Genomic DNA, 24509 nt, shown 5'->3' on the forward strand with positions numbered 1-24509 from the left:
AAAAGTGTCTCCTCAACAAGCCACAACCCCCACTCCCCGGAAAGGGGCCGAGGGAAAACAGGAGGGAACTTTCAGCAATTTGATTTTAGAATCTGTTTGGCAGCGGGTAAAGCAATAATCCCAGGGATAGTAATGCGATTAGCGCCCAGAGATCTTTGAGTCAGAAAGTCTAGTCGAGTTTAAAATGTTAATCCTGACCCTAATCCGCCCGGTTGGCGGTGTGGAAGTGCTATGCCACGAGAGTTTGTTTTCTTCCCCTACGCTTAAAGAAGGGCTTCCCAGGTGGCGCTAGCGGTGAAGAACTCGCCTGCCAATGCAGGAGATGTAGGAGGCACAGGTTCGATCCCTGGGTCGGGAAGATCCCCTGGCGGAGGGCATGGCAGCCCACTCCAGTATTCTTGCCAGGAGAATCCCATGGACAGAGGAGCCTGGTGGGCTACAGTCCATAGGATCACAATGAGTTGGGCACGACTGAAACGATTTAGGATGCTTAAACATCAGGCAAGACCCACCTCAGCCCATTGGCTCTGAGCACCAGGCACTAGCCAGGAAGCTTCCTCTGGGCAGGGTTTCTGGGCCCCCTCTCCTCTTGGGGAACCAGATCCATGTGGCTGTACCAGCCTCTGGGGTCATTCCATCTGTTTGGAATCTTGAAAAGACTTGGAGCAAAGTGGAGTTTGGAAGAAATTGGATTTTGAAAAAGAGGCATGATTGGAGTGGGCTCACGCACTTGGCCCTGACTCTCAGCCTACTCAAAGCCAGATCCAAAGGTATCCTCTAGAGAGGCACAGCCTGGTTTTTGTGTGTTCAGGGTCTCAGGGACTGGAGAGGGAATGGCTGCCTCAGACACCAGCCTGCCAGGTTGGAGGGCTGCTTGTCATATTCAAAGAAGTGTCTGGAGTCTGGGGCCCTTGAGGAGTGTCCAGATACCTGGGGGGGGGGTAGGTTGGGGACTGAAAAGGGGCCACGGTGAAGACACTGCTGCCCCCATGTGCTCCCCACCAAGATGCTGTCAGACTTGGCATCAGAGGTGCTGCCAGACAACATGTGGACAACTGGCTGCCTTCTCCCTGAGGAGCCAGGTGCCAAGGTGCTCATCTTCTTTGCCCTCCGACTGAGGAGCTTCATTCCTTCCCTCCCAGTCCCACACATGGTTTTTCAGAGCTCAGCCTCCTCTGATCTCTGGTGGTTTCTTTATTTTTTTGCCCAGGTCGACCCCGCTTTGGGACAGGATCACACCTGAGATGGTGTAGGCAGGCCTCTGGCTTGCCCCAAGCACTTCCCAACGCGCCTGCTTTTCCCGGAAGAAAGTGTGAGGTGCCCAAACGGACCATATGGTTTGGAGGGAGCGCCTTGGAGCCCACAGACAATGGGGAAGTGAGAGGCCCAGGTCAGTGGCGGAGCTCGCGCGGCTGCAAACCTCTCTTTCAGTCTAATGAAGCTGTTGTCTGGGGGTAATGATGCAAATGCCCCGGCCCTTTCTCGCTGCGATAGTCTAGAACGTGATTTGTCATACAATCTGAATCTTTGGGAGGACTTTAGACAGAACCTCCCCCAAAGATGGAGATGAGCCATATGTGCACTTTGCATCTGAAGTGGGGGTGGGGGCGGCGGGAGGGGGGCCACTGCCTACACCAACTTTCCGGAAGGACAGTGCTCTGACAGCCTGGAGGATCGGGTCCCTGTCCCAGTGAGCCCAGGGCTGCCTGACCCCAGGAGACTCCTGAGTGGGTGCAGCACTGTAGTATCTCAAGACCGGTTAGCAGTGTGTGTTGGAAAAAAAGGTGGAGGATCTGGATAGTTTGAATCGGCGGGGGGGGGGGGGGGTCATTGCCTCATTCCTTATCCTCATGCTTCCTGGTGAGGATGGTGGAGGGGCCATTCTGGATGGAATCCTCACTTAATAACAATGCTTAGATTTCACTAGGCTAAGTGCTCTAACTGATGCTAATCGGGAGGATGAAACTTCAAAGAGTATCTCTGAGACAGAAATAGTAAGAAACGGGGACCAGTTGTGGGTAGATACAAACCAAAGTGAGAAAGACAAGCTGGAAAAGTGTGAAAACCAGCTCCTACTGTGCCTGTTCCTGAAGGAGAAAGCAGGGGTTACTCCTCATTGCACCTCTGGCTCGGGCATGGTGGGGCAGCTCAGAGTCTGGGTACAGAAGTACATTACTCACAGTCAATCTCAGTGAAGTGGACTGCTGTGGGATGCATCGATCTAATAGCCTTGTTTTGTTAGATGCATTAGAGAAGCACCAGTGGCCCAACATGGTTCTAATAATAGCAGTGACAATGAGGGGAGTCGGGGGTGGACGGTGGATCTATGGAATGAAGTCTGCCCCAGAGAAAAAGAGAGCAGGGGAAGCAAAGATGAGCTGTGTGCCCACACAGCCCTTCCTCACCTTTAGGGGAGTGGGGAGTTGGGTTGCAAACTTCTTTGGGATTACTCCACCTTTTGTAACCCGAGAGCTGGTTCACAAAACAAGTTGGCACCACAGCCCCAGACTCTGCTTGTGGCTCAGCTCCCGAGCTGGCGGAGGGCTTGCTGGGTGGGTAGCTGTTCATGCATTCTGCGTCTGTGTAACCTTAGGAGATAAAGTGGGGTGGGATGGGAAATGGAGGCATCATAATCTGAGGAGGAGAGGTCCCTAATTACCCTGCTGGCTGTGGGGGTCAGGACAGATAAAAATCCTGGTTACGCCTTTGCCACCCATCCCTCCATAGCCACAGGTAAGGTCATAGGCAAGCTCTGCCAAAGCCCTGGCTACATGATCCTCTTTCTGCTCCCTCAGACGCCCCTAGCCTCCTCTCCCAGCTTGGAAGGGAGGGGTGGTTACCGCACTGAAAACACCAGCTCTCAAAGCCCAAGCCACAAGCTGCTCACCGCAACACCTGTTACCACCTAGAGGTGTGTCCTGGAGTGGGAGCTGGGAGGTGGCTGGACTCTGGGGTAGGGTGGGGGTGGGGACCCTGGGAACCCAACGGGACTGGATTTTTTACTTATTTGAGGGCTGTGCAGAAAACATTATTTAGAACAAAATGGGATGTTCTTTCTTTGTGAAACATCCCAATCTCCTTTCTTGCTCTAACAAATATGCGCCTGATGCCATTTGCATAGTGCAGGAAATGACCAGGGCCAAGGTGCTCCGTCCCTCTACTTCTGAATCCATCATCATCCATACGAATATAAATAATATTTGTGAACAGCTTTTGTGAGAGAACACTGAGCTGCACTCTCAAGATGCATGATTTTATTACAAGTCTGTGAGCTGTATATTTTTCATCTGCCCTTTAAACATGAAGAGACTGAAGCTTAAGGAGTTTAAGACGCATGCTCAAGGTTGTGGAGTTGGCAGGCAGTAGACTAGAAATGGAATCCAGGGCTATCTGGCTTCAGTGCTTGTGATGTTGACCACTCATCATCCTCCTGTCCTTTTCTGTGAACACCCACTCTGTGGTCAGCTCCAACTGGGGCCTGGGGACGTGGAATGGAAACCACAGCCCTACTCTGTGGGGGAGGGTGGCTGTTGCAGGTGTGGAGGAGGGGGAGGGGCTTCGTGGGAGAACTTCTGTTCCTGTCTGCTGGTTGATTGCTCTCGTGGGGAAGGGATATGAACATGGCACACAAGGGACACTTTTGGGGTTTGACACTGGCCTCTGTTTTTGTTTTCCTGGTGAAAGTTGAGAAGTCTGGGTTCTTTGCGCTACCTTGAGAAAATCCTTCTCTCTAGCCTCACCTTCTGCATCTCAAAAAGGGATGACAGAGTGGGAGGTGAAGGGTATCAGGTGTCCCCAGGGGCTTGCAGGCCAGTGGGAGAGCCCCAATATTGCCGTTTCCTGAGGCCGTGGGGAGTTACCTGGTTGTGTGACATCAAACGATCTCCTCTCCTTTCTGGTCTCCCTATCTGCAGGTACACAGAGATTATGAGGGGCCAGAGAGCTGACCTTTGCTGTAGAGCTGAAGTCAGTGGCCTCTCTGAGTGGTGGAGTCTTGTTCTGGTTGGTGCAGAATTTGTGGTCCTAGAGTTTATGATCTGTCCTGGGCTTCTTGTCACCATGTCCCCAAGAATCTCAGCATATCCTGGGCACCAAGAGATCCTCAGTTACTTATTTTCCTTAGCTCAGTAGTTGTTCATTCATCCATTGCTATGAGGTTGGTTAAAAAGATCACATAACTTCCCTGCCTAAAAACTCCTCACAGGGTTCCCACTGCACTTAAATAAAATGTTCCTGTCTTGTAATTGTATCCCTGGTCAACAAGGCTCTGAGGCATCTGCCCTCTGCTGACCCGGGGGTATCTCAGCCTCACCGCCAGTTCCCTCTCTCCGTCTCCCCCTGTGCCAGCACCACTGTCTTCCTTTAGCACTTTTAATGCCCATCAGGCTTTACACTACGGTGCCTTCTGCCTGGAGGCGCTACCCCTATGCTTTCTCCTCAGAGGAGGACCTGCTGCTGATCCTGGCCAAAGCTACCCTCCCTGGCCCAGCTGTCACTCTTCATCACACCACTTTGTCTCCGACACAAATCTGCGGGTAGCTTGCATATTTGTGTGTTTGCTCTTCCTTGTCCATCCCTCTGGTTAACTGAAAATCCCGTGTAGTGGTAGTGCCCTGTCTTAGCTTACTAATTCCATCTCTCAATATCTAGAACAGGGTTTGCCACGTGAGAGGTGCTCAGTGTGTTTTGTGGTTGAATGTGGGCACTGATTTAAGTGTATTTTAAAGTGTGAAGTGTGTGCCCTGCTCTTGTGTATGTATCCAGCTTCCCAGCTCCAGGGTCGCACAGAGTCGGACACGACTGGCACGACTTAGCAGCAGCAGCTCCGGGAAAGTCTGGGCTGAAGAGACAACGAATCAGGTGTGAGTGGTTTAGCTCTGCATAGTGCTAGGTGGTGTGCTTCTAAGGGGAGGGTGTCTAAGGTGGATCTCTCTCTCTAGGCATGGGGACATTGTCTGACTTGGTTGGACAGAGCACATTTCTGACTTGGGCCTAACTCCCATAGGATGGTTTTGTGTCATGCCCCACCCCACAGGACTCTCTGAATCACACCTTTTGTGCCAGAGGAGACCTCTGCACCTCCTGGAGTTGGAGATGTCTCTTCCTTTTATGAAAGAGCTGTGCGATGTGCTTCTCTAAGCAGTGGACATGGGCAGGTTTTCCAGTCCCAGGCAGAGAATGGACATCCCTGTAGTGCTCATGAGGGGTGGGGAAAAGAAGGAGCTTCTTAAAGCAGAGTGACGGCTGAGTCATTGCTGAAGACAAGGCACACTTATGTGGATGACCATCAGCAGGAAGAGACCGGGGACTGGTTCTAGGGAAAGCCGTTTGCAGTATAGCAGAGGCCAGAAGCGTACCTCCACTGTTCACAGGAAATGACCTGTGTTGATAAGTTTAGGGTGGGAATATGAGGGACCTGCCCTCCTCTCAAACTCTCAGCGTGCCCTTCTCAGTTGCTCCCTCCCCTCCCATAAGTCCTGACTCTGCTCACTGAGTACTGTTGGGGGTCCAGCTGGGCTGGATGTGGGAGGAGACCCTATTCCTGCCCTTAAAGAGCTGCTAGTCTGCCTGGGAATCAGAAACATGCAAAGCAGCTGGAGGTCAGAATTTGAATGCGACTCTGCCCGAATGCTCTCACCCGCTTAGCCTGTCACCCGCTAGTCATTTATGGAGTGCCTCACAGGTGTGGGGGTCACTGTATGGAGTGCGGGGAGACCCAAGGAAACCCAACAGATTGGGTTTCTACCCTTCTGGAATTTACTTTCTAACAGGAAAACAGATCTCAGCCACAAAAATGAATAAGCATCTAAGATCACAGCGTTTGTGGTGGTGGTAGTGGGTTAGTCACTCAGTCGTGTCCAACTCTTTGCGACCCCACAGGCTGTAGCCTGCCAAGCTCCTCTGTCCATGGGGTTTCCCAGGCAAGAATACTGGAGTGAGTTGCCATTTCCTCCTCCAGGGGATCTTCCCAACCCAGGGATTGAACCCATATCGCCTGCTTGGCAGGCATGTCCTTTACCGCTGAGCCACCAGGGAAGCCCTGCAACAGTTATAATAAGGGTTAATGAACAGGGTGCCATTGTGGGAAAAAACAGGAGAAACATACTCAAGCTGAGTTGGCAGGTATCTGTGCGGAGATGATGTGGAGGCTGAGACTTGAAGGACGAGAAGGAGCCAGCCATGGACAGAGCTGCAGGGAGAGCATTCCAGGCAGAGGCCCTCGTGAGTGCTGACTTGGGAGCAGGAATGAGCTTGTGTGAACTTGCGGAAGACCTGATGGAGACCAGGGTAGGTTAAGAAAGGCTTCAGGAGTGAGGGGCAAACTGTGGACAAACAGTGTATGTCTACACAGCTTGACTAAGAACGGACATCTACTGATTGCTCACAGGGAGCCTAGCACTGTGCCTTTGTTGCTCCTGATTTAATCCTCACACCATCTGAATACTCCTAATCTTGGAGAGGAGGCAGCGGAAGTCAGTTGCCACAGGCTGTGGAGCAAGTCAGCAGTGGGATGCGCTTTTGAACATAAGTCTGATTATTGATCATAACTTCAAAGTGATTCTGTCTCCCAGTGCAGACTGCACATACCTGCCACGTGGAAAAGGACCAAGAAGGGAGAAACCAGAGAAAATTGTAGTCATGGCTTTAGGCTGTTGGGAGGATCATGTAGAGAGATGTGTGGATAATCATGTGATGGAAAAACGATTATTAAAGCTCTTCTGCAGCTTAGGGAGTTTATTATTCTTTGATGAACAGGGCTTCTCTAGAGCCCTTTAGCAGTCTAAAGGTGGAAAGCAACGCCACCTGTTGGTGAAAAAGGGTGATGACTGTAAAACAACTCAAGAACACTTGGATCCGTCCCTGATGAAGCGTTTCTTGGTCTGGTGGGTGCGGATGTGTGAGAGGAGTGGGTCCGGGGCTGGAGGGAGTGCAGGAGAACTCAAAGGCACAGCTCTGCCTCCGGAATAGAGAGGGCCGAGTTGGGAGGTTGGGCTCCCCACTCTGTATTCCTCACGGGCACCAGAGGATCTCAGAAAATAAAAAGGCAATGTGGAAAAAGTGAGCAATCTTGAATGGCTCAAGAAGGTCGGAAAGGCTCCAGCAAAGAGGCAAAACCTGAGCAAGCAAGTGTTTGTGCATAACTGTGAAATGATGTAAGCTTTTCTCTGCAATATTGTTTGAAATATGAAAGTTGTGTCCCGTGTGTCCATCAGTAGGGGGTCGGTAAGTAAAGTATGTTGCATGCATATAACAGAGTGCTACACAGCAGTGAGAAAATGGTGAGCAACTCTTTATGCACCGAGATGGGAAAGTCCCCAAGACTTATTGAGAGAGAAAAAGCAAATAATAGCAAAAACTACAGGATGCCATGGTTTATGTAAAAAGGAGAGGGGATATAAAATCCATATTCATCTTGCTCATGTGAGCCAGAGGAAACTCTGGGACACATATGAAGGTAGTGGTTTAGTTGCTAAGTGGTGTCTAACTCTTGCGACCCCATGGACTGCAGCCTGTCAGGCTCTTCTGTCCTTTGTCCTTGGGATTTCCCAGGCAAGAATACTGGAGAGGATTGCCATTTCCTTCTCCAGGGGATCTTCCCAAACCAGGGATCGAACCTGGGACTCCTACATTGCAGGCAGATTCTTTACTGACTGAGCCACGAGGGAAGCCCAGAACATGTACGGGAGACTATCAATACTAACATAGTGGCTGTCTGAGTGGATAGGTGAGAGTGGGAGGAACGGGAGTGAGATCATTCATCTCATATCTTCTTATCTTTTAAATTTTAAATTAAGTGTATAAATCCCATATTCAGGTTGATGGTTTTTAAAAGGAAACTTACAAACAAAAAATGAGATGAAATTTTGATCCCTTTGTAACTTGGCACTGCTTCTCCTTCCCTGGGTCTTTGCCTCCTTGGGTCCAGAACTGGTAAGCCCTGTGGGCCACATGCAGCCCGGAGGTCTTTTATCCACTGAACTGGAAACTTGTAAACTTTATATGCGTGGAATAACTTGTCCCTCAAAGGATTATTGTTAGACTTTGTTCATCCATGTTTTCTGATTCCCATGAGATTCACAAAGTTGCAAGCATAAGCTTTTTGTGCTTTACTGTAATTAGTGATGAGTCCAGGTAGCTGTTCATTTGGTTAGTTTCAGATATTAACTGAGCTCCTATGAAGTTTTGGTTCTAGTCTGATCCCTGGAAGTATCCCCAAGAAGCCTTGGCCCCAGGTTTTGCCCTTGGAGGGCTCACCATCTAATGAGGAGATGAGGATGTGACCAGCACCACGGTGGAGGAGAGCAGAGGATCAGTGGGTGTCCCCACTTGAGGGAATCATTCTAATCTGCCTGGCAGAACTGGGAAGGCTTCAGGGAGGAGGGAGCACTTACATGGAAACTCAGAGCATGAGTGTTGAGCAAATGCACCTCCAGCATAAAGAACCAAGGAGAAATGGCTGAGTTTGTTTTTAGTGCTCAGAATAAGCTTTTTTTTTTTTTTTTTGTAATGCATGTACTAAGGGGTACCACGATGTGTGTGTTATTTTTCAAGGACTCTACATTTATTTAAAAAGAGAAAGATGTGCCTTTTGTTTATTTCTTGTAGTTTCCATTAAAATTAGTGTAAGAAACCATTTTGTCTGTACCCAGGTAACATAAAAGAAGTTGTTGCTTCCAGTTTTATGGTGGGGGCAGGAGGAGGTCAGGGAAAGCCCCTGTCTTCCTGTCTGCAGCCTGCCCCCTCAGCTCTAGTGGGTCTGACTTACTTCACTATGGGACTGGATGAGACTGGGGCCAGGGCCTTGGTCATCGGGGAATGCCATTTCCTGTTGTTGCATAGGGTACTCCTAGACTGCTGTCCCCCTGGCCCCTGACAAGACCACATAACTAGGTTGTGTTCCCTGTGTGACCCCAGTTGACGTGTCTGCGAAATAAGAAGGCTGGACAAGGTGATCTGTTGGAGGCCTTCTGGAACTCAGCCCCTACAACCACAATGCCAAACTCAGGTGGAAGTTCACGTCGTTTCCCAGGGGATGGGCTCCAGTATATTCAGGTGGGTATGGCCTCCCTCCACCTTTCTGTCACAATAAAGGTGTCTCTTTCTGAGCCTCAATCAGAGGCAGTGTGATTCCATTAAAGAATATTCAGGAAGAGAACTGAGGACAGATCTGGGTTTAGGCTGAGACCTTTCCCCTTTCTGGGCGTCTCTTCCTGTCTAGTGACAGGCTATTGGATCAGGCCTGTCCCAGCTCCAACTTTGCCAGGACGATCCCTTGTCCCTCAGTGGCAGACATGGAATCTGGGCCCTCTAGGCCAGCCTCTCCCTTCTGCCTCCCACATGTGCTTTCTCAAACATGTTATAGGAGTGAATTGGAGCTGTGTGTACCAGTGGTGCATGAGAGCCGCTTACTCAGGCAGTGCTCCACAGAGAGGACCTTGGGGCCAGTGCACAGAGGAGTCGTTTGGCCCAGCCTCCCACTAGAGATGGGCTGCCATTTAAATGTTAATGTTGTCCCCAATGAGTTTATGAGACAGGAGGTAGATGGGCCCCTCCAGGGTGAGCAATGGGTTTGTTCCTTGTGGACAAAAATTACAAAATATCAATAGCAGGACAATTGAGAGAGGAGGCTGGGCCCGTCCCAGAAAAGAGATAAGAGACAACATACTTCTCATTCTCCAAGTCAAGGAGACCTTCCTGACTAGAAATCTCCTTGGAGGTCAGAAGGGGAGTGATGCTAAGCTACCCATAGGTCTCTTCACTGGAATCCATCTTGGCTGAGAGATGCGTGTTCACACATGGGAGGATCCTGAGATATGCCAAACGCCAGATCAGAACCAGCCAAATCAAAATGATTGGACAAAGGAAACCTGGAGGAAATGCCCCAAATAGGTGATTTAAACTACCACAAGGGAATGACTCTTTCTTAGAGTCCACTCTTGTTTCTATCCACACGTACTGTGTTCTCTTTTCCTCCTAATAAGTACTTTACTTGCTTCACTACTTTCCATCTTTGTGGGAATTCTTTTTGGCAAAGCCAAAGGACCAGGCCCTTGTCTCTGATCACTGGTCTAGTGGCTAGGATTCAGTGCTCTCACCACCATGACCAGACCTCAGTCTCTGGTGGGGACCTGAAGCCCTGCAGAGGCTACCCAAGATCATTTATAATGACAAAGAACTGGCTGAAGAGAAGACAGGTAGCACACAACTTTGAATTTATCTTTGTTTCTAGATCACAGCATATTTTAGTATAAATTAATGTTTTTAAAAGTCTGACCAAAATTGTCCTGTGGAAAAGCTTCACTAAGTATTGTGGCAGAGGTTCAGAACATTCATTTATTAAATGTAGAACAGAGATGCTATAGCATTCTGTTTGGTATTTTGCCTTGTTGAGGACTTCAGTGGGTGGATGTGGCCTTCTCTGAGGGCCTCCAAGAGGCTCCTTCCTGAATAGTAGAGGAGCTTTTCGGAGTTGATGTGCGACCGAGATCCTGGGTTAAACCAGTCAGTCCTAAAGGAAATCAACCCTGAATATTCTTTGGAAGGACTGATGCTGAAGCTGAAGCTCCAATATTTTGGCCATCTGATGGGAAGAGCCAATTCACTGGAAAAGACCCTGATGGTGGGAAAGATTGAAGCCAAAAGAAGAGGGCTGCAGAGGATGAGGTGGTTAGATAGGATCACCAATTCAATGGACATGAATTTGAGCAAACTCCAGGAGATAGTGAAAGACAGGGAAGCTTGGAGTACTGCAGTCCATGGGGTCACAGAGTCGGACACAACAATAGCAGCCGGGTCCTGGGTGGGACCTGGCCTAATTTTTGCAGGATGACTCTTCTTCTGTAGGCATAGTGATGAAAAGGAGTGAGGAAGGAGGAGGTGAAGGTGCGAAAAGTGCTGGATGAATTTGTGAGTGAAGTCTGTGGAGCGTTTGCCAGCCTTGGGATCACTTAGAAATCCTTTGCCAACTCCAGGGAGTTGTCTGAGCAACCACAAGGTGGAGCTCTTTGTCCGCCTCCGGAAGGCATCTGCTCCCTCTTGGAAGGCTTTTCCAGACTGGAAAATGTGGAGGTGGGTGCAAAGGACTTGCAAGGAAGAGCGCCCAGAGGGCAGCTCCACAGCTCCTTCAAAGGGATTCCAGTGTCTCTGCCTTGAAGGAAATTCACTTCTTGGCACCCAGACAAGCCGCTTTCTGCTCTAATAAGTTAGTGGTGTTTTTATCCCATTACAGTCCAGGGCTGTGAAGCTCAGAGAGGTTTCAGGTTCCCAGAGCCAGCCTGGGGCAGAGCCCAACTCCAAGTCCACATCTTTCCCTGATGTACATCCTATCCTGTATCAAGGGGACTTTAGTATTGTCCCCAGTAGGTTGCTGCATTGCATTATTCCAGGAGGCATCTCTCCTTAGTAGTTGGTGCTCCCTGAAACCATGGACTATGGCAGCAGCCATTTACTGTCCCCCAAATAGAGAGTTCTAGAACACCAAATATATAAAGCATTATTGTTTTAAAAAACTCGCTCCTTTAAAAAAATATATATGCAGAGGAATTAAAGTCAAACAATATGAAAGGGAAAGAAAGTCTCTAATGAAGTTTTCTAATGAAAAAGTTTTCTAATGGAAAGAAAGTCTCTGTCTGTTGGCCCCAAGTGTGTCCAACATCCTTCTCTGGAGGTAGCCATTATTACCAGTTCCTTGGGGGCTCTTCTGGAAATATACACAAGTACTTTTGCATGGAACAGACTTTTTTTCTTGGGCTCCAAAATCACTGCAGATGGTGAGTGCAGCCATGAAATTAAAAGACACTTGCTTATTGGAAGAAAAGCTATGACCAACCTAAACAGTATACTGAAAAGCAGAGACATTACTTTGCTGACAAAAGTCCATCTAAGCTATGGTTTTTCCAGTAGTCATGTATGGATGTGAGAGTTGGACCATAAACAAAGCTGAGCACCGAAGAATTGATGCTTTTGAACTGTGGTGTTGGACAAGACTCTTGAGAGTCCCTTGGACTGCAAAGAGATCCAACCAGTCCGTCCTTAAGGAAATCAGTCCTGAATATTCATTGGAAGGACTGATGCTGAAGCTGAGACTCCAGTACTTTGGCCACCTGATGCAAAGAACTGACTCATTAGAAAATACCGTGATGCTGGGAAAGATTGAAGGCAGGAGGAGAAGGGGACAACAGAGGACGAGATGGTTGAATGGCATCACCGACTGGATGAACATGAGTTTGAGCAAACTCTGGGAGTTGGTGATGGACAGGGAAGCCTGGTGTGCTGCAGTCCATGGGGTCAAAAAGAGTCAGACACGACTGAATGAACTGAACTGAACCGTGGGCTCTAGAGCATGGGCTCAGTAGTTGCGGAGCTTGGGCTTAGGTGCCCCATAGCATGTGGAATCTTCCTGGAGTAGAGATAGAACCCATGTCTCCTGCATTGGCAGGTGGATTCTTAACCACTGGAGCTTGAGGGAAGTCCGGGAAGCATTTTTAAAGGCAATGTGAGAGAGAGGAGTCCAGGGTATGAGATTAACTCATGCACTCAGGTCTTGGGGCTATGTACTCATGGTCATCAAATAGTTAATTTCATCCATTTGGTGGGAGTTTTAGCATCTGTAATATAGCTCTGGAGATGGGCATCAGATATGACTACCTAGTACTTCAGAGAATAACTACAACAGAGGATATGGGGGAAGGATCTGTCCCAAGGAAGCCCCATAGCTTCCTGGGTGCTCAATTGCTCAGTTGTATTCTACTCTTTGTGACCCTATGGACTGTAGCCCACCAGGCTCCTCTGTCCATGGGATTTCCCGGGTAAGAATCCTGGAGTGGGTTGCCATTTCCTACTCCAGGGGATCTTTCCAGCCCAGGGATCAAACCCACATCTCCTGCACTGGCAGATGAATTGTTTACTGCTGAGCCACCTTGGAAGCCCAAGGCCCAAATGTCAATTACATTTTTAATTGCCCCATTTCAGTGTATCATCCACTTAAGGAGAACTGATCAGATATTTTGTAGGATACTATAAGTGGGCTTAAAAAAAACTTTTTAGTTTATATTGAGGTATAGCTGATTTACAATGTTATGTTAGTTTTAGGTGTAGAGCAAAGTGATTCAGTTATACATACACATGTATCTATTCTTTTTCAAACAAGAATGGGCATTTTTGATGATACTGTTATGTAGACTCTTCTCTCAAATGGCTAAACCACTGCAAGGATCCCAGGATCCTGAGCAGGGCGTTTGTGTGCAATTGGTTGGCTGGTGGAAGTGATAAAGGAGAGAGAATTGGAGCACTACTTTGGGGAGAGAGTTCAGAGGACATTTGTTTGGGAATAGCCTGTTTGGATGGTTCAGTGAGAAAAAAGCCTCTTGAAGAGAAGGAGCAAAATCTCCCATGTCAGCACCACAGTCTATCCTGTGGGTCTGTAGATCTTCTCTGCTGAGCACGGTTTGGAGAGGGCAGGGTGGTAGGAGACTGAGGCAGAAAGAACTCGGGCTGGAGTCTGACAGTGTGGGCTCAGCACCAGTTTTGTCACTTGCAAATCGCACAGTTCTTTACAGTCTCCAAGCCCCAGGTTCACATCTGCAGGGTGGGGATAAGCTCTCCTCTTCTCCAGGAAGCATGAGGATTTGCTGGAATCCTCAGGTGGAAACCCTCACATTTTAGCTGCTGTGGAAGGATGGTTTTGATGATGATGACTGGCCCAGAGAGGAATTGGGAACCCGGAAAATGCATGAAGTCTTTGCCTTTAGAAGCTGTTTAGTCTTTGTGGAGCTGGAAACAGCCACTTTCCTACCTGGGAGAGGGTATTTAGAGAACCCAGGAGCCTAAAACTGCTTTGGCTTTTCTTTCAGGATAGATATGCTATTTTAGGACAAGTAAATTAAGTCAAAGCTTCCATTGAGTGTCTTCTTCAGAAACCTGCCTGGCACCTTATTTTGGAGGAATGCAGTTAAGGCTTGTTTGTGAAACTATTGGATTGGCTAAAAAGTTCATTTGGGTTTTTCCGTTAAGATGTTGTGGAGAAATACTTGAATGAAATTTTTGGCCAATCTGATATAATGCATGTATTTCTTTGTATTTAGAAACCTGTATTTAACAATCTATATCTATCTCTATTTTTTTCTTGACTATATTGAGCTTTTTCAAAAATGAAGGTTTCAAGATTCTGAAAACCATGCCGATTCTACCAGAATGGGGTAGAAAATGGGGACCGCCCAACTCATGAAAATCTTCCACCGACCATTTCTGAACTCGCAGGAATAATGTAGTGATGTGGAGGAGAAAAGGGATCCAGTGTTTCTTCCGGGGATTAAAAGTGAGTCCAAAATTGCAAGAACTTGGAGAAAAAGGCTCTTGTTGAGTTTGCCTTTGAATAACTGAGGCGCTTTCTCTCTGAGCACTAAGTGTTGAGAGGCAGTATCCTTACTGCCTAGAAACCCAACAAAGACTGGCTTGGTGGCTGCTTTGAGGTTTCTGTTCCATGTAGAATTTTAACCATGAAAAGACACAAAGATTGGTTTCTTCTGAGTCCTTAACTGAACACCACAAAGGGGGACAATTAGCGGGGAGCTGGGCTGCTGTCTCCCACCAGCTATGCTGCTGCCATTTGGAATCTTGGACCCCACACTCCAGAGCCATGTGGGGTACACCACCCGAGGCTTTCTCCATCTCCAGGGTTTGGAAATGTGCCACAGACTTAGTGGAGTGTGCTGGGTGTGGAGTGTGGTGGGCTCCAGAGAGGCCATGAATTGTGGATTAGAGAGAGTGGGTTGTTATTTAGTTTTGTAATCACTTAAAAAAAAAAAAGTCGTTGCGTCACCTTTACTTGCTGGAGGTCCTAATCTGTAAAATGGGACAGAAATTCCCTGATTGAAGGCCTGCTGTTACGGTAAACTGAGATAACTGTAGATAGTGTTGGCTCAGGGTAAGGAGGTAATGGGCTTCCCTTGTGGCTCAGGTGGTAAAGAATCCACCTGCAATGTGGGAGATCTGGGTTTGATCCCTGGGTTGGGGAGATACTCTGGAGAAGGGAAAGGCTACCCTCTCCAGTATTCTGGCCTGGAGAATTCCATGGACTGTATAGTTCATGGGAGTCATGAAATCAGATTGATTATATTCTTTGCTGCCAAAGATGGAGAAGCTCTATACAGTCAGCAAAAACAAGACTGGGAGCTGACTGTGGCTCAGATCATGAGCTCCTTATTGCCAAATTCAGACTTAAATTGAAGAAAGTAGGGAAAACCACTCGACCATTCAGGTATGACCTAAATCAAATCCCTTACGATTATGCAGTGGAAGTGAGAATTAGATTTAAGGGATTAGATCTGATAGACAAGAGTGCCTGAGGAACTATGGACAGAGGTTCATAACATTGTACAGGAGGCAGGGATAAAGACCATCCCCAAGAAAAAGAAATGAAAAAAGGCAAAATGGCTATCTGAGGAGGCCTTACAAATAGCTGTGAATAGAAGAGAAGTGAAAGGCAAAGGAGAAAAGGAAAGATATACTCATTTTAACGCAGAGTTCCAAAGAATAGCAAGGAGAGATAAGAAAGCCTTCCTCAGTGATCAATGCAAAGAGAGGAAAACAATAGAATGGGAAAGACTAGAGATCTCTTCAAGAAAATTAGAGATACCAAGGGACAGTTCATGCAAAGATGGGCACAATAAAGGACAGAAATGGTATGGACCTAACAGAAGCAGACGATATTAAGAAGAGGTGGCAAGAATACACAAAAGAACTATATAAAAAGATCTTCATGACCCAGATAATTATGATGGTGTGATCACCAACCTAGAGCCAGACAACTGGAATGTGAAGTCAAGTGGGCCTTAGGAAACGTCACTACGAACAAAGCTAGTGGAGGTGATAGAATTCAAGCTGAGTTATTTCAAATCCTAAAAGATGATGCTATGAAAGTGCTGCACTCAATATGCCAGCAGATTTGGAAAACTCAGTAGTGGCCACAGGACTGGAAAAGGTCAGTTTTCATTCCAATCCCAAAGAAAGGAAATGCCAAAGAATGTTCAAACTACCGCACAATTGCACTCATCTCACGCACTAGTAAAGTAATGCTCAAAATTCTCCAAGCCAGACTTCAACAGTATGTGAAATGTGAACTTCCAGATGTTCAAGCTACATTTAGAAAAGGCAGAGGAACCAGAGATCAAATTGTCAACATCCATTGGATCACTGAAAAACCAACAGAGTTCCAGAAAAATATCTACTTTTGTTTTATTGACTATGCCAAAGCCTTTGATTGTGTGGACCACAATCTGTGGAAAATTGTTAAAGAGATGGGACTACCAGACCACCTGACCTGCCTCTTGAGAAACCTGTATGCAGGTCAGGAAGCAACAGTTAGAATTGGACATGGAACGATGGACTGGTTCCAAATCGGGAAAGGAGTACGTCAAGGCTGTATATTGTCACCCTGCTTGTTTAATTTATATGCAGAGTACATCATGAGAAACACTGGGCTGGATGAAGCACAGCTGGAATCAAGATTGCCGGGAGAAATATAAAAAACCTCAGATATGCAGATGACATCACCCTTATGGCAGAAAGTGTACCCCAATGTTCATCGCAGCACTGTTTATAATAGCCGGGACATGGAAACAACCTAGATGCCTATCAGCAGACTAATGGATAAGAAAGCTGTGGTACATATACACAATGGAGTATTACTCAGCCACTAAAAAGAATACATTTGAATCAGTTCTAATGAGGTGGATGAAACTGGAGGCTATTATATAGAGTGAAGTAAGACAGAAAAACACCAATACAGTATACTAACACATATATATGGAATTTAGAAAGATGGTAATGATAACCCTGTATTCGAGACAGCAAAAGAGACAGAGATGTATAGAACAGTCTTTTGGACTCTGGGAGAGGGAGAGGGTGGGATGATTTGGGAGAAAGGCATTGAAACATGTGTAATATCATATAAGAAACTAATCACCGGTCCAGGTTCGATACAGGATGCTTGAGCCTGGTGCACTGGGATGACCCAGAGGGATGGTACGGGCAGGGAGGTGAGAGGGGGGTTCAGGATGGGGCAAAACCAATGCAATATTGTAAAGTTATTAGCCTCCAATTAAATCAATTTAAATTTAAAAAAAAGAAAGTGAAAGAGGAGAGTGAAAAAGTTGGCTTAAAACTCAACATTCAGAAAACTAAGATCATAGCATCTGGTCCCATCACTTCATGGCAAATAGATGGGGAAACAGTGGAAACAGTGAGAGACTTTATTTTCTTTGACTTCAAAATCACTGTAGATGGTGACTGCAGCCATGAAATTAAAAGATGCTTCCACCTCGGAAGAAAAGTTATGACCAACCTAGACAGCATATTAAAAAGCAGAGACATTACTTTGCCAACAAAGGTTTGGTCTAGTCAAAACTATGGTTTTTCCAGTAGTCATGTATGGATGTAAGAGTTGGACTGTAAAGAAAGCTGAGCACTGAAGAATTGATGCTTTTGAACTGTGGTGTTGGAGAAGACTCTTGAGAGTCCCTTGGACTGCAAGGAGATCCAACCAGTCCATCCTAAAGGAAATCAGTCCTGAATATTCACTGGAAGAACTGCTGCTGAAGCTGAAACTCCAATACTTTGGCCACCTGATGTGAAGAACTGACTCATTTGAAAAGACCTTGATGCTGGGAAAGATTGAAGGCAGGAGGAGAAAGGGAGGATAGAGGATGAGATGGTTGGATGACATCAGCGACTCAGTGGACATGAGTTTTAGTGAACTCAGGGAGTTGGTGATGGACAGGGAGGCCTGGTGTGCTGCAGTCCATGTGATCGAAAAGAGTTCGACACAACTGAGCGACTGAGCTGAATTGAACTGAAGGATGTAATAATGGTAGCCATTTATTTTTTATTTTTATTTTTAGTTTTTTATTTTTCAAATTTTAAAATCTTTAATTCTTACATGCGTTCCCAAACATGAACCCCCCTCCCACCTCCCTCCCCATAACATCTCTCTGGGTCATCCCCATGCACCAGCCCCAAGCATGCTGTATCCTGCGTCAGACAGACTGGCGATTCAATTCTTACATGATAGTATACATGTTAGAATGCCATTCTCCCAACTCATCCCACCCTCTCCCTCTCCCTCTGAATGGTAGCCATTTATAGAGTACTGTTATTCTCCCCATTCTGTGTTTTATGGCACAGGTACTCTCTGTCTGACTTTCAAAGCCCCCCAGACCATTCCCAGCTCTCTATCTTCTGCTTTGACTGAATAGGTGTCCATGATGTCTCCTGTTTATCTTCCTGGTACCCACAGGGATAAGGGCCCATGTCCCTGACTGGAATGTGTGTACGTTTGGTCACATCTGACTCTTTGCAACCCCCCAGTTTGTAGCCCGTCAGGTTCCTCTGTCCATGGGATTTCCAGGCAAGAATACTGGAGTGGGTTTGCCATTTCCTTCTCCAGAGGATCTTCTGACCCAGGGACTGAACTCAAGTCTCCTGCGTTGGCAGGGAGATTCTTTACCACAGAGTCTCAGGGGAAGCCACGTCTTAGATTGCTCACCTTTAAAAGAGTTTGCAAAACAGTTCCTAACAGTTTAAATTGTTTTAGGATTAAATCATATGAAGTATGTATAGGACTTCCCAGGTGGTGCAGTGGTGAAGAATCTGCCTGCCAAGCAGAAGACTTGAGTTTGATCCCTGGATCGGGAAGATCCCCCAGAGAATACTGGCAACCCACTCCAGTATTCTTGCCTGGGGAATCCCATGGACAGGAGCCCGGCAGATTACAGTCCATGGGTTTGCAAAGAGTCAGACACGACTTAACAACTAAGCAACAGTGACAAACAAACATGTCTAATGCATAGGCCATAATAAGAATTGAATAAATTATTGTTGGTCTTCAGCGAATGTTTGAGTAAATGTTTCTGTAGTCAACATGTGAATAGCTTGCCTAACTACACATATTTAGTAAAATCAATGTACCATAGCATTCTCAATTGTATCCTAACCTTTTGAGTTTGCTTTCATTTTTAGTTCTTTATTTTCACCTATAGTAAATAAAGTTGTAGTGAACATCTCCATGCAAGTATTGATTTCCTTGAATGGAATTCTTCTCTTAAGACAGAATCCTAGGAATGAGATTATTGGTTTACAGGGCTTATTCAGCATTTCCAGAGGATGTTTCCATTTGGCCACATAGGCTACAAAGAGAAATTTAACAATACAAAATACCCAGAAAATGTATATTATCTTAAGCAATTCTTTTTGATCCTTTTGATGGATGTCTTGCTTCCATTTAACTTCTCATTTTAGCTAGGTTGAAAATCCATGGCTTTAAAATTTTTATTATATGTAATTATTTCAGTTTTTTATTCAGTAGAGCTATTATGCATAGTTATTTGTTTTTAAAAGACTTACTGCTTATAAAAATTAATGTAGCCATTATCTATTTAATGCAACTAGACCTTGGGTTTTTTTTCCCCCTTTCTGCCTTTATTAGTGTGTTATGTCCCTTCATAAACGTGACAGAGACTGGCTCTTGTAATTAGGAAAGAAGGGCTGGTACTTTAGGCAAAGTTGGATCCAGGGACTAACCCACGTGGCCATAGTTGTGTCCTTCCATTTCTCTGCTTTAAATCCTTCTGTGTGTTGGCTGTGCTTCTGGACAGATTTTCTTTTAGAGGATCCCAGAGATGAACTCTAGTCCTGAGAAATCACACCCTTTTGACTTGTGATCAAAGAGAAGAGAAGCCTTTCTCCATTTTCCACCCAGCAAATCTTGTGAAGTCCCTGATTGGCTTTCCTAGGTCATGTGTTTATGTCTCAGCCAATCAATGTGCTCGTGGACTCCTGGGGTAAGGTGAGGGTATGCCTATGCATTAGTGCTCAGTCCCCTAGACTCTCTGAGACCCCATGGACTGTAGCCCGCCAGGCTCCTCTGTCTATGCGGTTATCCCAGACAGCATACTGAAGTGGGTTGCTGTTTCCTCCTCCAGGGAATCTTCCTGAGCCAGAGATCAAACCTGAGTCTCCTGCATTGGCAGGCGGATTCTTTACCTCTGAGTCATCTGGGAAGCCCAAAGTGGATGCACTTTTAAAAGTAAATATTTCTTTATTGACTTCTCATCATTTTACCCGTTTAGGTGAGGGTGGGTATCATAATATGCAACCCCTCAGGCTTTACAGGTTAGGGAAGGGGCTTCAAGAGCGAGATACTGTTACTGAGGAAGTGCTAAGGTAAACAGCATGCAAGTTGTGAAGTAACCACCAGATGGCACTTTCGACCTTTCACCTTCAGGCGGCAGCTGGGCCCGGAACGCCTTCCCTGGGTCTTTAGATCTCTTAACCAGCAGAGAGTTGGTGCAAGCTCTGGGAACTGGTGATGGACAGGGAAGCCTGACTGTGCTGCAGTCCATGGGGTCACAAAGAGTCGGACATGGCTGAAGGACTGAAATGAACCTGCAGAGATATGTTCAGTGGAACTCCTGCTTGATGGGTTTCAGAAAAACTGAGGCCTTGCAGTTGGTAAAAAAAAGCAACAAGCCTAGTGGGGGCTATATACTCTGAGGGAGTGGGGAAAGTGGTACAATGCGGATGGACCTGTGGATGGAATGGGCTCAAAACCTAGATGGCAGCTTGGCTCCGGTGGTGGTGGTTGGCTATTTTCTGTTAAGCTTCTCCTCTTTAGCCAGACTCCTCAGTACAAAATTCTGAGTTCGCTTAAGAATGTTTTATGATAATGTCTGAGTCGGTCAGGAATTTGGCTGTCCTCTTAAGAGTAGTGAGAGATCTCAAACCAGAGGCTTCCTGAAACTTCTCCCTCCCAGTGCGCAGCCTGCTGCCTTGAAGAGGCCAGCTGTGCGATGGAGAATGGGGGGCACGCTGGAGGTGCCCACTGCCGGGCACAAGGGTGGACAAGGGTGTGGGAGGACACAGGGCTGCTGCTTCCCATCTGCTTCCCCATAACTTGGGTGAGTGAATGTTACAGTCTTAGGGCCAGCATGGTCCTGTGGGCTAGGGACCCAGAACTTTCTGGTTGTATGGACAGACCTTATAACCTGGTGGCCCGCAGGGTAGAATAGAGGCTCTAAAAGAAGGACCTGAACTTCAGGGCTCCACTCTAAGAGGCGTTTTCTCACACACTAGCCCCCAGTGACCACAGTGACCCCTTCCCTTGTTTTCCTTCCCCCACTAGTCATAAAATACCTGCTCTGTGCCAGGCACTTGCTGGGGGCTGGGAATTCAGAGACAAAACCTATTCACTATTGTCAGAGATCCCACAGCCCAGTTGGGGATGGACATATGTAGAAAAACACCATTCAGTGTGGACATGCTGAGGGTGTAGCGCAATAGAGTGGCCAGACAGGCCTGGGTTGGCTAGTTGGTAAGTGGATGATGCTAGGCAGGTGATGGAGTCTCTATCAGACTTTTCTTGTGTGTAAAGTAGGGATGTATAGACGTTGATGCCTATCTCATAGAGTTGGTGTGAAGAGTGCGTGAGAACGTGTGTAAGGCACCTCGTCCCGAGCTTCAGACAGAAAGATAGGCAGGTCTCATTGATTTTCTTATCTTGTATATGTCGAAGCCAAGAGGCAGAATGAACATACTGGGTGATAGAATGTGAGCCAGACTCTGCTTGAAGGTTTGGAGTGCTAGGGAAGAAATTGGTAAGACTTAATAATTAATTGGGACAGATGTAGAGTGGTGGGCTTGGGTTCAAAAGATCAGTTGCCCAAACCCAAGCATGGAATGCGGGCCTGTGTGGCCTGACACTCTGCTCTTGTATGAAGAGGCCTTGGGGACCATTTAAATGCCTGTTTAATGGATGTGATGGGGTCACTAGCACAGTTAACAGGGCTTAATAGAAATCTGATGTCCTGACAAAGGAAATGAGCCACCTCTGTGTAGGAGGTGGTTTGGGGAGTGGGGGTGTCCTGGATGGCTAAGGGCCCAGAAGCCATCGCCTAGAATGACTGAGTGGACAGGCAGCATTAGCCTGGAGAGGGTCACATGTGTCACCGCCTTCCCAAAACGTCAAGCGTTGGCACCTGGAAAAGGTATTGTGCTTCCTCGGTGTTGCTCCACAGGGGGACCTTAGGAAGCCTCATTTAGGTTTCTGATTTAAGGGTGAACTTTAAAACTTTTTAGCTGACTCGGACTTTTCCAACATGTGAGCTGCTTTATGAGTTGTGAGGCTCCTGGTAGTAAAAACATTCAAGCAGCCTCTGGAGGCCCTATCTGGGATGACCTAAGGCAGGATTTATACAGTGTCCAAGACACCATAAGGATAACTTCAGAGGAATACAAGAATCTTCTGAAGTTGTTTGCAAGGTTGTGCAATTCTTTGAGGGAAAAAGAAATAGAGTATTCATCAACTTTTCAAGGGCACCCAGTGTCCAAAGTGATAAGTTGCTTGGTCATGTCTGACTCTTTGTGACCCATGGACTATAGCAGGCTCCTCTGTCCATGAAATTCTCCAGGCAAGAATACTGGAGTGGGTTGGCATTCTCTTCTCCAGGGGATCTTCCCAACCCAGTGATTGAACCCGGGTCTCCTGCATTGCAGATTCTTTACCACTGAACTACCAGGGAAGCCCCCATGTCCAAAAGCAGTTAAAAAATTCACAAGTTCAAAGAAATTTGGATACCAGGTAGGACTAGATTCTAAGGTGTTTTCCTTCTGGAATTTAAGAGTCTTTGGATCGTTAAATATGTTCTTATAACATGAAATTTTTACTATTATTAGCTATCATTTATTTGCTTGGTATGTGTCACATGAAATTTTACATATTCTATTTGAATAATCTCATCTAGTTAAAAATAACTTTGAGATTAAACACTGCTATTATTTGTATTTTACAAGTGATGAAACTGAGGTATGGAAATTTGATCAAATTCTCAGAATGTTCAGGTTCCCTGGATAGATATGTGCCCCAAGTTTGCCCTTGTTATGTCTAATAGATGTGATGTTAATCCAAGTAGGTCCACATAGGGTGGAAAACTACAGTTTTCCCTTGGACATTTTAAAGCCAGGATGATAATAATAAATAACTACCATGTAGCGACTGCTTACTTTCTGTGTTGAGACATTCATCTCATTCAGTGCTCACAGTAACCCTGTAAAGTTGAGACTGGGAGAAATTAAGGGGTTGGGAGAAATAAAGTAACTTGCTCATGGTTGCAGGAGAGGTTGCTCATGGTTGCAGGAGAGAAGCCTGCATTCTCAGCTCTGCAGACATGGGGGATAGACACTGGGCTGGGGCCTGGGTGTCTTCTGTGTATCTATCCGATGAGGGACACTTTCAGTACATTTGGAGGGAAGTACAGTAAATCTCTTAGCATCTGAGGTGAGTCAGCTCAGATAGAGTGGCAGGAGGTCATATCCTGAAACCTCAGAACAGGAAGCCAGCCCAAGGACTGAACATGGAGAGGACAACAGTCAGTAAATCTGAAGTGCCTGGGTGACCCTTCCTCTTTGGCCCCCACCCCAGAGCTACCTAGGCTCCAGGTGGCTCGGTGAGCCTGCGGCTCCAGCATGGCCTGTGTCTTGGGATTCTGTCCTCTCTTCCACCCCAGCTCCTCCCAGGTTCAGGGAAGGGAGTGAGTCAATAGCCTTATGGTAGGAAAATACTTCAGACTTGCCCACGGCTAACATTCAAAGGGGTCATGTGTTGTTTGGGACTGCCTTGAGGGAAAGGAGTTGCACCTTTGGGACTGTACAGTTTTCCCCAAGCTTCCTGATACGCATCAGCCCTCCCCAGGCTCACTGAGGGAATAAGATGTCAAAGGCCCATATCCCGTTACTACTTCTCTGAAGTAGCTAATCCCTCCCTTACAGGACATGCCAACCTAATTGTCAAGGAAAGATATTCCTCAGTCCTCTGGGAAATACAGCTGCTTATCTGACTTTTGTTCTCCTGAAACCAGAATCTGATACTCTCATTGTCTGGGGAATACCATGTGGACAGACACACAGAGAGGGGGACAAGGATTTTGATTTGGGTCTTTATTCAACAGATGGGACTCCCCCAGTAAACAATCTACGGGCAGCCATTTTAATCTTTGTCTGGCAAAAGAGAGAGGCCAGGGTGGAACAGGGAAGCAGAAGATGGCCCAGGAAGATTCTGTAAAGTGCTGTGTGGGGTTTAAGGGTCACTATTACTTCCCAAAGGCCCATACTCGCTCAGGTTATCCAAGGAGAGAAATAATTTCTTAGACATTGCACAATCCCACACCCTATGTACTCTCCCACTAGGCCCTGAAAGTGGGCTGATCATATAATTTATCAACCACACTAGAACTCTTTTAAGAGCATGGAAGGGAACCCTCTTCATAATTATGCTGGGACGACTGTCCTAGACCTGGATTATCTCAGGAAACCAGGACATAGGGTCATCCTACCTAGCGGTGTCCAAACCAAGATTTAACCGTGCTCAAGACCACTTGCCTAGACCTGGGGGTATAGCTCAGTGGTAGAGCACAGGCTTAGCATGCATGAGACCCTGGGTTCAATCTCCGGTACCACCA

General features: G+C 46.7%; 1 non-coding gene across 1 annotated transcript; it reads left to right on the forward strand.

Annotated features, from left to right (window-relative positions):
• The first annotated feature begins 24437 nt into the window (after positions 1-24437).
• Positions 24438-24509, forward strand: TRNAA-AGC (transfer RNA alanine (anticodon AGC)). The gene has a single exon. It is a non-coding gene; the product is annotated as a tRNA-Ala (tRNA).

The sequence above is a fragment of the Ovis aries genome, chromosome 5 (assembly GCF_016772045.2).
Source record: "Ovis aries strain OAR_USU_Benz2616 breed Rambouillet chromosome 5, ARS-UI_Ramb_v3.0, whole genome shotgun sequence".
Classification (NCBI taxonomy): domain Eukaryota; kingdom Metazoa; phylum Chordata; class Mammalia; order Artiodactyla; family Bovidae; genus Ovis; species Ovis aries.